We start from the raw sequence: 11,211 nt of genomic DNA on the forward strand, positions 1-11,211 counted from the left end.
GGGGCTTTATTCAGATTTAGCTTACTAATTAGCTGTGTGACCTTGGGCAAGTCACTCCACTTCTCTGGGCCTCCATTTCCTCATTTCCAAAATGAGTGGGTTGTACTCGAGGAAGATGATTACAATGGCCCTTTTTAGCTCTCACATTCTAGGGCATTTCCTATTCTCCCACACAGCTGTAATGTGGCAGCTTTCTGGGGCTTTCCTTCCTCCACTTGGTCCAACATCTAGCTGGAGAGATGAGGTACGTGCAGATAATCCAGAAGTATTTTGGGAAATGGTGTAAGCAAAACATCCAGGACATTCATCAAGAAAATCTGAATATCAAACATCAAGCCCCAGGCCGAGGGGAGCTGGGAATATTTCAGGGCACATTAACCACTGTTGTGGTAAGTAATTATGCACATTGACTTTGAGTCTGTTTCAATGGTCACATCTCAGAGTGTAATTCCTGCCCGGTTTCCAGGGAGGGAGGGAAGTACAAGTGCTAACGAGTCTTTCCAGAGTCTGAACTGTGGACTGGTAATAGCTGGCATTTCAAAAATGTAGCCTTTTGTGTTTTTTTGGTGTTTTTTTTTTTGCAAAACTGCTAAAAAGCATTCAACCCCCCCCCCATCTCTGATCCTTCTCTGAAAAAGAAAACAATAAATATGATTTCAATCCATTGTGTTAAATATCAGGATGCACACACAGAGTCTCTGGGATCCAGCACCAAGTAAAACCCCATCTGTGGTGCCAGCAACTTCTAATAGACAGTAAAAGAGTATTAACACTTTCGGGTTGATCCAGAATGAGAGCCCAGTGGTCACTCACTCTACACCCAGACGGTAGACAGGGATCTTTCCATAGGTGCCACGAGACTTAAAATTTAAAAAATAATAATAATAAGATATATATTGGAATGATCTGACAGATTGGGACATGTTTTCTCCCAAAATGATGTGTCTCTGCAGAGACCCTCATCATTGAAACTGCTGGCCCAACTGATCTGAATTCCCACTGTTTGCCATTTGCTCAAAACCGGATCCATGTCCCAATTAAAGTCTCTGCCGCAAAAGCGATGAGAGATGTCAGGGAAATTTTCCTAACAGAGTAAAGGAAGGAATTCACAAAGGAGCAATGCAGTAGTTGGCAGGAAGGCAAGAGTGATTTGGGCGGAGCCTTAGTGGAGAGTGAGCACTTGAGGGACTATTTTTCTTATCATCAAAACTTGGCCTTCTGGGATTAGAAAAAAAAAAAAAAAAAAACCCAAGCAATCAGTCAACATTATTTATCCCCAACCTAAGAGGACAAGTGGTTAACAATATGGTTTTGGGGGCAGTTAGAATTTAAACATCAATGTTAGGCCTTGTCACTCAGTGTAGGGCCTTATAACAGAGGGTCTTGGAAACACCTGGGAGTGTGTAACAAATTCAGACCCTCAGGTCACTGTATCTCCTGCAATACCTGCAAACAAATCACCCCAGTCCTACAGTCAGCCCTTCAAGTATCTGGAGATGGCTCTCATGACTGCCTTTTGACTAGACTTTCCTTTCCAAGAGTATAGTTGTGAGCTCTAGGCCATGACTACCAGAGAGAAACCCTTTGACAGGCTAGTCATTAACCCCCAGTGCATATCTCTAAAATAAGATGAAAGCTGGGTGTGGTGGTGCATGCCTGTAATCCCAGCAGCTCTGGAGGCTCATACAGGAGGATTGCAAGTTCAAGGCCAGCCTCAGCAACTTAGTGAGGCCCTAAGCAACTTAGCAAGGAACATAAAGAGGGCTAGGGATGTAGCTCAGTAGTTAAGCACCCCTGGGTTTATTCCTTAGTACCAAAAAACAAAAACAAAGAAACTAGAGAAATAGAATATATCTCTTATGGATTTTGTGAAGATCAAATAAAACAATCCAGTGCTCTATGAAGACAGTTCATATTATTCCCAATTTAATATTCTTTGCTCATGGACAGTGTTAGTGGAAAGGTAGTGTTTGAATGTCTCTTTAAAGGACAGACAGAATTCTAATCACCCAAATGGGGATCCTGCAGGAGAGTGGACCCAAAAGTACCCAGTATCAGAGCCTGGAAATGTAAATAAGAAACAATGATTGACAGCATGACTAAAATGAAAAGTTTATAAACCAGGGAAAGAAGAAGTAGAAAAGTAAGTAAAAGACAATGTTTTCCAGAAGTCTGACTTTCCTGGCAGGAGGATTGGGAGGTGCACACTAAGGAACCAACAGAGACCCTTTTCATAATCAACTGGAGTCCGAGGAATGGAGGGAGGAGGGCCTAGGGGCAGGTGTCAGGAGACTGGAGCTGGATGCTCTGCATTAGGTGGACCCATGTGGTGCTGCTGATGCTGCATTGTTTTTGACCTTGAAAAGCAGCAGCTTTATTTGATTCAACTTACTACAGTCCCCTTCCTTACTTTTGTGGGAAGTTTTTGAGGAAGCAGGAAGGAACTCTGCCCTCTGCACCCCTCCAACACCCCAGTTCATTCAGGGGTTGCACAGGCCTATAGAAATTTGGAAACAATGGCATGATGTCCTGAGTAAACACATGACCTTGTTACATTCTGGGCACCCCAGGACTCTGGTATCACTTCAGTCACAAACAGCTTTGTCCCATAAATCTGCTTTCCAGAAGCATCCACAGTTGTCTGCTGATGTAGAGAGTCCAAAACCTTCATGCCCTCTGCCCAATTCCAAGATACTTGCCCAAGCTTTCACTGTTAGTTTTGCATAAAGTCACAGCAATCACTTGAGTGAAAACTAAATTCTAAACAAAACCAAACCCCAGGATCCTTCTGAGAGCCTGAAAGGATAGTTTAGGAAAAGGCTGAGAGGGAAGCAATTTATTAAAAGGGAAAAAAAAAATACTAACAAGATATTTCAAAATAATGGCATCTGCGTGCTCTTCCAGTATTCGAGGGCCTCGTTTGGGCCCATTTCGGTAACGACGTGAAACTGCTGCTTTCTCTTTCCCAGGCATATGCTTCAAGCGCCCTGCAAATGATTTCATGTTGGATCGGGCTTCATTACTCACAGTTCATATTTGGTCTAAATTACAGTAAATGTTATTTCAAGGTTTACAAGTTAATTATTATAGTATAGTATTTACTCCATTATATAGTAATTACTGCAGTATCTAACGCCTAAAGGGTTCCCCCCACCCCCGTATATGAAGGACAGAGAATGTTTTAGAATATTTTCAAGCAGAACAGGGCTCACAAGGGTATGTGTGTGAGTGGGGGTGGGGATAGAGGCTGGGAAATTGGTACCCAAAGATTAGAATGCAAGCACCCACATTCCTTGGGATGTACAGTGACAGGGGCCACTCCTGGCCACACTCGTGGTGGTGCCCCATCAGTAGGGGACTAACAGGACTGTGCTGCAATGACTCCCACGGATATAAAGATGCCCATCTCACCTCATCTTGCAGGCCCCAATGGTGCAGCACACAGCAGAAAATACTTCTGACCTACAAATGAATAGAGAAGGATGGGTCTTGCTCTTCTGAAGGTGGCTGCTTAGAGGCCTCATTTGCAATTAGCTCCCCCTCTTTTGGCTCAATGTAGAAGTTCAAATGATCTCCTTACAAACAGCCTCCCCAAACACCCTACCCTCCTGCCTGCCACAGCGGGGTCAGCTATGAGACACCAGATAGCCCCCAGCTCTGGGCTACATTTACACCTCTTTGCTCCATTCCAGCCTAGATTCTTTGTTCTGGCTGCCAAACCCAAAATGGATTCCATAAGCATCCTGCTTCCCAAATGTTGGTCCAAATGGCAACCTGCAGGCCTGGGAACCAGAAGGGCCTGACCGGCAGCTGAGATGAATGACAGGCTGCCAGCTCTTTTGGGCTGGTCTGTCAAGGTTCCCCTTGCAATGTCCTCTCCTCCTCAGGGGCCCGGCCACTCTTGCCTTGATAAATACAGAGCACTTTGAAAAAGAGCATTTGGCAGTCACAGATGCTTCACTGTCTGTAGACCCGAGCCCCTTTTAGATGGAGAGAAAACAAGAGTCAGTCAATGTGCATTCAGTGAGTACGGACTTTGTGTCTCACCCCAAGGGTGGCATGGCAGGAAGAGAAAGCAAGGATCCAGTGCACCCTCTCCTCTTAGGAAAGATGCTGCCATTTTTTGTTTGTTTGTTTGTTTGTTTGTTTCACTATCAGGACAGGCAGAGACATAGAGCAAGCAGGGAAAGAAATTGCTGGTGTGTTTCTTCCTAAGGTACTCTTGACACATTTTTTCTTTTGGCAGGTGTGGGTAGGAACCTAGAATTGGAGGGTTGAAGTGAAATGCTTCTGGGTTGCAGCTGTAGGAGGCTCCCTCCTGCCCTGGAGCACTCCTCCAATCCTCTACCTGCCCTCTGCAGGCTGGATTCACAGGGGCCCTAACAATTGTCCAGCAGACAGCTGTCGGGCCCATGGACTTGGGAGCATCACCTATACCCCCTGAGCTTGCCCCTTCCTTGCTCCTCTGGGTAATCACCACATTGCAGCTGGCTCCTTCCATGCCAGTGTGCTCTGCCTCTGCCCTCCCCACCACCCTTCAGTCTAGCCACCTTCTCAAAGGGTACATCTGGTCCCAGGTAACCATCCTGTTTGAGTCTGCAGTGGCTTCCCATGTCTCACACCATACATCCCATTTCCTTAAGTGGCTGTCAACATGTCATGTGACCTGTGGTCTGCCTGCCCTCTGCCATTTTCTTTCCTGCATTTTCTTAAGGTCCAACTACTCTGGCCTTCCATGAGTCCCTGGGCCTTATGCTGTGCTCTTCCCACCTCTAGGAGTTGACTTGTGCTATTCCTACTCCCTTCCCTGTGGTTCCCCTCCCTGTCCTCTTTCCAGTGGTTCTGTGACCTGTCCTGCAGAGCCCAGGTCAGAGATTTCCTCTGGCACCTGGCCTTGGGCACTTTGTTCTGTTCCCACTGGTGACTTCCATAAATCTTCTCTCTGCACTCAACATACCCTGTTGTGTTCAGTTGTTGAGGATCTTTCTGCTCAGTGAGACCCCAGTGAAGGCAGCGGCCACATTTGTGCTTCGAATCCCCAGCAACTTGTAAACTGATTGGCGAGGGTAATACATATTGACCGAAGCAGAATATTCTTGAATGAATGTCAAGAATACTTAATGGGAGAAGTAGGCAGTTTAGTGTACCCACTGGGTGGATACACTTTGGAAGTAATGATGGAGGGCTAATATGCAGTGAGCACTTAGTATGTGCCCAATGCTGTATGTCTATTTAAATTTCAAACAATCCACTATAAGAGAAGTGCTTTTATTGAACTTCTCATATAGAAGGACATACGGAAGTGCAGGTTCTTGCATAACAGTAAGAACTCAGCTCATAGAGGTCGGGGTCAGGACATGGCAGGCGGATCCAGAGCCCCCACACCCCCATTCTGCCAGGCTGACACTTGCCAAACCACGGCATCATGGGTAACAAGCATCAGGCGCTCTTCCATCTTTTCTCTCCTTCTGTCTCCTTCTTGCTCTGTCTCTCTGCAAACAAGCCCTTATTTAATGAACACATATTTAATGTGAGAAGAGAATAAAGCACATCAGCTCCATGATTGCTTCATACACACTCTTTTTCACTACCTGTCACATCTTTACAATGTAGTCAAAGCATTCTCAGCAGCAGAGATTTTTTTTTTTTTTTAAGTAATAGACTTGGGCAGAACACATGGTTATGGGAGACAAGGATTCACCATCTTGGTCCCCACTAGTCCTGAGAGTGCTGAACTCAAAGCAGGGACCTCTGAGAAGTTTGGCTCCTTCACTCCTTGCAAGTATCTCCCTCATTCTTCCCTGCATCCTCCCTCTTCTTTCCCCACAAATGCCTGCTCAATTAGACACCCACACAGCCACACACACAGCAGTTTGGAACAGAGAGCAGCACAGCAGCCAATCAAATCAGTAGGAATGTTCTAGAATTTTCAGCTCCAACTGTGCCAAGACACCAGGCTTTAGAGATAAGGGGAACAGAGATAAGGGTTGATAAGACTTGTCAGACTCTGGAGGCCTCCACTTCTCTGATGTTACCATCCTGGATTTCCCCAGGGTACAAGCCTCAGGGAATCCCCATCTCCCTATTCCACTACTTATTCTGTTTGTGGTACCACCTTAGCCAGCTCTGAAAAGACATTTTTTCCAATAAGACTTTGTACTATAAATAGTTTTCACTTAAAATGTTGAATAAAAATAAATTTGTTGTTCTAAGTCACTTCCCTGACTGGCCTGTCAGTTAATCAGGGTCCCCACCACTTCCCCCACTTCATCTCACAGTTTTTAAATTGTGTAGAAAAAAATAATCATTGTATTCCTTTCCCTGGGCATAATGGTACTAGTCACACTGTTGGCTATCTTAAGAGGAAGCGTGGAGTGTGCTCTTCCTATGGGCCTCTTGCTGTTTTTATCTAGTCTAGGCGAGCTGCTTCAAGCCCACAATAACTTTGAATGGCCCTGACCTTGGAGGACAAAGGGAAAGAGATTATACTTGGGAGTCACAGTCCTCTAGGTGTGAATCCTGGCCTCAGAATTCCCCAGTGTGTGATCTTGGTCATGTAACAATGTCTGGGATTCAAATCATATTAATAGGGATTTCTGGACTGAGGATCTAAATTCCTACTTTACAAAGCAAGCATAACATAGAATGTGGAATGTGCTTTCCTTAATATTTGGTATAGAATAAGCCCTCAAATAATATCATTATCACTATTTAGAATGATCATTATTTATGGTGCTGTGAAGCAATATCACATACACACACTATTCTGCTGTTCAAAGTCTGCTAGGTAGTCATTTTGAAGGTCCTTTAGCACAGAGCAGGGAATTGTCCAGAAATGTTTTCTATCCTAATGTTGGAGTTAAACACCCTCACAGCTGGGCTATACAGGCTGGTCTGGGGAAAAAAAAAGAAAATCGGAGTATATGTTTCCCTGCACCCCAACAATCAAATCCATGAGGTTTCGACACTTTTCTCGAGGCTTAATTAGGCTACATCAAAGGGGTTCTTCCAGCCCTCTGCCGTGGGGATAAATTCCATTAGTGACCCTGCTAAAGCAGATGTTCTTGGGCACACTTCCTCCTGACCTGACCCCTTGTTCTATATTCGACATGTATTCCTGAGAGACACTGCCTCTTCCTGAAGCCGCAGCGTCTCCCTAGCTGACGGGAGAGATCTGACCCATGGCCACCGGCTCGCAGCAATTGAACTAGGCTTTTATTTTTATGTTATTCCACAATCTCTTTGCCTTTCCCAATTTAAATGAGACAGAAAAAAGAGGGGAAATAATACTAAGGCCTGTGGTAAGTATGTTTATTTTTTAAGACTACAAATTCTTCGGAACACAAGAAAAGAAGGAGGAAACATTGAGTTGTTCTGATCTTTCAGTTCAACTCTTTTGTTCAAGAGCAGGGACAGGAGAACATGGAACCATTTTCTGTTTTGTGGGTGGTAAATTTCTTTCCCCTTTGCCAGTGCCCAAATTATCTCCAAGTCCTTAGATCCATTAGCCTAATTAATATTAAGAACATATGCATATGCAAATAAGGCCCTCTTCGCCATATATTTCACTTTATAAGACAGGTTGAAGGGTAGTTGGGTGAGTCAATCAAATGTCATAAATTGGCTATGCATAAGACCTCATTAATATTAATTGGGGCGTGGGCATTGTGCAGGAGTCCATGCTGCCATTAGAGATGGGCCCCTTGCTTTAATTGTTCCAAAGATTTTGAAAACCAAAGCCTCTGACCTGATTTAAATATGTAATCTCCACCCCCACCCCCAGGTAGTCTACTGAGCAGCATCAGAAAGGTATTAAAAAAAAAAAAAAATACAGAGCAGACCTTTTCTAAGACAGATGGCACACAATGAGGTTAGAAAAAGTATCTCGAGATCCAACCTGCAAGAACAAAAAAAAATTGCTTGCATTGTTGTTTTCATTATCTTGCTTCTGTCATTTCATGAGCTTTGTATCTTGCAAGGAAAGAAAGAAGGGAGAAAAACTGTGAAATTAATCTTTTGTGCATGGCCTGATAAAGAAGAGACATGCTCAGACAAAAGATAGACTGAGAGAAGGTACCGTGATTGATGACTAAAGTAAAGGTGTCAGAAGAGTATTATGTAAATTACTGGAGGCACACACCATTTCAGAGAGGATGAGAGGGAGAGCGGAAGGGGGAGCGAGGGAGAGGGAGAAGAGAGAGAGGGAGCGAGGCCCTGGGAGTGAAAAGGGGGTTGCAGAGTCCATGTCACCAAAGAACTAGTCCCCAAACACCCATTTCTTGCCATCTTTCATCTCCTCCGACAAGCTCACCTCACATTGTCTCTGGGTTGCACAGACATAACAAAGCGGTGGGGGCGGGGGAGAGCTGTCAACATTAGCATGATTCTAGGCAAGGAAGGGTTTAGGGAAAGCCGCGTCTGAAGTGAGATCATCAAGGAGGGAAGTTTCTGTTCAAGGAAAAAAAGAGCCGGCTGGCGACTGCAGGTCCCTCTGTGTGGAGCATGTCAGAAGATATGGGGACAAGCATCAGTCCCTTCTCATTCTTATATTAGCACTGGACTCTAAAAAGCCCTGCGTCCCTCCCTTGAGAATCTCCACGTACCTGTGTATTCATGACCACTAAACAAAGGTGGGTGGAGAGTGGCTCAAAAGGCCAGGGGCCAGGAGTCCTGCTATGAAAATCTCTGCTCCATTTTCCCCCCCTTTGGCTGCATTTCCTAAGTAATGAAATGAAGGCAAGTGTTGAAAATTGCCTGCATTTTCCTGACCGGAAGAGATGTGAAGTAACAGTAGGATTATAGTCAATTATGGGAATGGGCTTTGCTGCAATGGTCTCTCTCTCCCAGCTGGTCTGCGGCTTCCACTGGGAGGGTATACACTATACACTGGCAGTGTTCAAATATCTCCTGCTTAGGAGTCCGGCGATCTATGGATGTCTAGAAGAAAACACACTCCTTTCCAAATTCTTTGAAACCAAATCCAGAGACAGCATGGTTGATATTCAGTGAAAATTCGCAGATGATTATCTGTAGCTACCCTCTCCTGACTACAGTAACCTCTGTCCCATTTCTCAGGGCCTGTGTGGTACTGGTGGCAAAATATTTTAAATATCATCCCTTTGAAAAGTCCAGAGAGATGAAGGCTAATGTGCAGGTAGAGATTTTCTCCACACCTGTCTTCCTGCTCAGCCAGGTGAGAAGGTAAGGAGAATACAACCAATCTTCACTTATTAAAAGCAGGGAAGATCCCCGAGCACCAAAGAGATTGAAGTAAAGCCCTGAGCTACCATAAAATTCAATTAATTAATTAATTTTAAAGTTATTAGAGAGATGAACTCTGAAACAAATGTACCCAGGTACAAGTCCTGATTTCCCATCGTTGATTATTTTGGTAGGTTTTGGAATAACACATGATTAAAAATGAAGGAGGTCTAGGAAGAGAGGTAAAAATGAGACAGTCTAAAAATTGTCTCACAGGACACTTAAGCATGAAAATGTAGTCCTCACACACTCCCAAACCCCTAGGACTGGTCCCTTCCTTCTCTGAATTCCTAAATTCTTCCTATCCTGACCCACACTGCTTCTTTTATGTATTCCATCATCAAAATTAATTGAGCCCTGCCATGTGCCAAACACTCCTCTGGATGATGGAGTTTTAAAATTAGACAAGATAGACTTTCTCTGGTGGAGAGATTACGACACTAAGGAGGTAACAAGCTTCCTGTGGCCACGTCTTACAGCTCCAAGTCTTCACCTCAGTAGCCAGGGCAGTGCTTCTGGCTGTGGGATCAGTTTTGGGTGCTAGAACTGAATTAGCTAAAATCATGCTTAGCCAGAGACTAACCGAACATGAAGAGTGGTCTAAGGCAGGAAACCTCCCTTCAGCAGGCAAAACACACAGAGAAAAGACTTCTTTTCTTCTTTCATCCCCCATGATTTCATTTTGTTCTCATTTAGGAATCCTTTGGCCATAGAACAAACTTTCAAACTCTCATTCAAAGAAACTCAAGGGAGAAGTTTTATTATGGGGGGATGTCAGAACCCAAGAATGAGAAGTATATTGGAGACTCAAGAAATAATGAAAGTGGGGCTGAGAGAGGGATCAACCCCAAACTCATTCTCTCCACACTTCTCTCTCACTTGGGAGCACACAAGTGCTTCTCACTTTATAAGTGTTCATTCTCCATTTTGTTCTGCAGGCCCATTTCCTTTGCCAACTTTCCTCATTTTCAGTCTCATTTTCAGGCGCCTTAGTTAATTTTCCATGACTGTAACAACTATCTGAGAAAATCAACTTATAAATAGAAAAGGTTTGTTTTGACTCACAGTTTCAGATGTTCTAGTCCATGATCCATTGGCCTACTGCTTTGGGCCTGTGGGGAGGCATCACATTATGGTGGGGAGCAGGTAGTGGAGCAAAGTTGTTTATCTCGTGGTCGGAAGTGAAAGAGACAGGAAGAGCCTGGAGTCCCACAATCCTCTCTGGGGGCACCAAACCACCTAAATCCTCCCGCTATGCCCCACCTCTTAAAGATTCCATAGTCTCCCAATAGTGCCTAACTGAGCACCAAACCTTTAACACATGGACCTCTGAGAAACATTCAAGTTCAAAACTATAGCAGCACCATAATGATAGCACTATTACTGCTGATAATAATAGCAAATACTTGAACAGTACCTAAGCATATTAATGTAATTTAATGCATTTAACACAACAAGCTTATTTTTTTTATCATTTTGTTGTTATTTTGGTGTTTTGTTTTGTTTTGCATTTTGTTACTATCGTTATTCTCATTTTTCCAACGTAGAAATTGAGGCAGAGAGGTGATATGTCCAAGGTTGCACCATTAGGAAGTAGTGGAGCTGGTATTTGAGCCCCAGCCAACTAGCCCCAGGGCCTCTGCTCTCAGTTAGACTGCCAAGTGTCCACTGGTTTCCATGACCTCCTAGATCAAGTTAAGAGAACCATTGTGTCCCAATTCCCAATTTCAGAGAAGGATAAATTGGCCAACTTGAGATGAATGTTTTGTCCTTTATTCTTGCCACCATGGTCAGGGCAGCAGGCCAGATAGTTTTCAGTGCTGCACAGAAGGTACTCAGAAGGAGCAGGATTCAAAAAATACTAAGAAATTGAAACTGTTTATTCAGACATTTTGATTTAAAAAGAAAATCTCTTTCAAAACAATGATATCACCTTTATAACAAAAGGGT

The sequence above is a fragment of the Marmota flaviventris genome, chromosome 14 (assembly GCF_047511675.1).
Source record: "Marmota flaviventris isolate mMarFla1 chromosome 14, mMarFla1.hap1, whole genome shotgun sequence".
NCBI lineage: Eukaryota > Metazoa > Chordata > Mammalia > Rodentia > Sciuridae > Marmota > Marmota flaviventris.